Genomic DNA, 1,233 nt, shown 5'->3' with positions numbered 1-1,233 from the left:
GGTCGTCGCGACCCTAGTTAACATCATGGTGCACGTCTCGTGACGGGTGTCACGGCGTAGTTAAATGTATGCGATACATTTCTCAAATATAAGCGCTCAGTCATCTGTACATCATGGTAGGTTCCCACGACGTGCAATATGCGTTCAACTTATCAATGTTCATGTGTCCTGCAGTTCACATTATGACGCGCAGTTAGCTGCGGTCTTCATCGATCCATGAGCCGAGTGATCCACTGCCGAGGGTGACTAACTTGCGTAAGCCGCCGCTGTGCGCGTATACCCGTTCCCCGTAGGGAGGAGCAAGCCGCCGCTTAGAGACGAAGCATAAAGTGTCCTCATTCCACATAGGGCAAGCTGGATTAATCCATTTTACCCAGGACGGCCGAAGCGGCGTGGACCAGGGGAGAACTGAACCTTATACTTCACACCACAGTAAGTCTACGTGTCCTCTTCCACATAGGGCAAGCTAGAACTAACTATCTTACCCAGGACTGCCGAAGCAGCGTGGACCAGGGGAGGAACACACTTTTCATGGAAACGTAAGGCATCCATGACTGCCATAACGTAAGCCGCCGCTGTGCGCGTATACCCGTTCCCCGTAGGGAGGAGCAAGCCGCCGCTTAGAGACGAAGCATAAAGTGTCCTCATTCCACATAGGGCAAGCTGGATGAATCCATTTTACCCAGGACGGCCGAAGCGGCGTGGACCAGGGGAGAACTGAACTTTATACTTCACACCACAGTAAGTCTACGTGTCCTCTTCCACATAGGGCAAGCTAGAACTAACTATCTTACCCAGGACTGCCGAAGCAGCGTGGACCAGGGGAGGAACACACTTTTCATAGAAACGTAAGGCATCCATGACTGCCATAGTGCGTAAGCCGCCGCTGTGCGCGTAAACCCGTTCCCCGTAGGGAGGAGTCAAGCCGCCGCTTAGAGACGAAGTATTAAGTGTCCTCTTCCACATAGGGCAAGCTAGAATGAACTATCTTACCCAGGACCGCCGAAGCAGCGTGGACCAGGGGAGAACTGAACTTTATACTTCACACCACAGTATTGAGTAATGTGCCCTCTTCCACATAGGGCAAGCTGGAATGTTCCATTTTACCCAGGACGGCCGAAGCGGCGTGGACCAGTGGAGGACTACACAATCATGAGGTTTGATATCGACTTGTGTGTTTCAATAGGGTACCGATGGTATGTTTTGAACCGATTTGATTTAGCCATTCTGAAG

The 1,233-nt window shown here is 51.6% G+C and overlaps 1 non-coding gene across 1 annotated transcript; it reads right to left on the bottom strand.

Annotated features, from left to right (window-relative positions):
• Window positions 1-90: 90 nt before the first annotated feature.
• Window positions 91-245, bottom strand: LOC131270910 (5.8S ribosomal RNA). The gene has a single exon (XR_009179905.1). It is a non-coding gene; the product is annotated as a 5.8S ribosomal RNA (ribosomal RNA).
• Between the last annotated feature and the right edge of the window lie 988 nt (window positions 246-1,233).

Source organism: Anopheles coustani, assembly GCF_943734705.1.
Source record: "Anopheles coustani chromosome X unlocalized genomic scaffold, idAnoCousDA_361_x.2 X_unloc_70, whole genome shotgun sequence".
NCBI lineage: Eukaryota > Metazoa > Arthropoda > Insecta > Diptera > Culicidae > Anopheles > Anopheles coustani.
The sequence above is the reverse complement of the archived record's forward strand: the minus strand, read 5'-3'. Positions and strand labels throughout refer to the sequence as shown.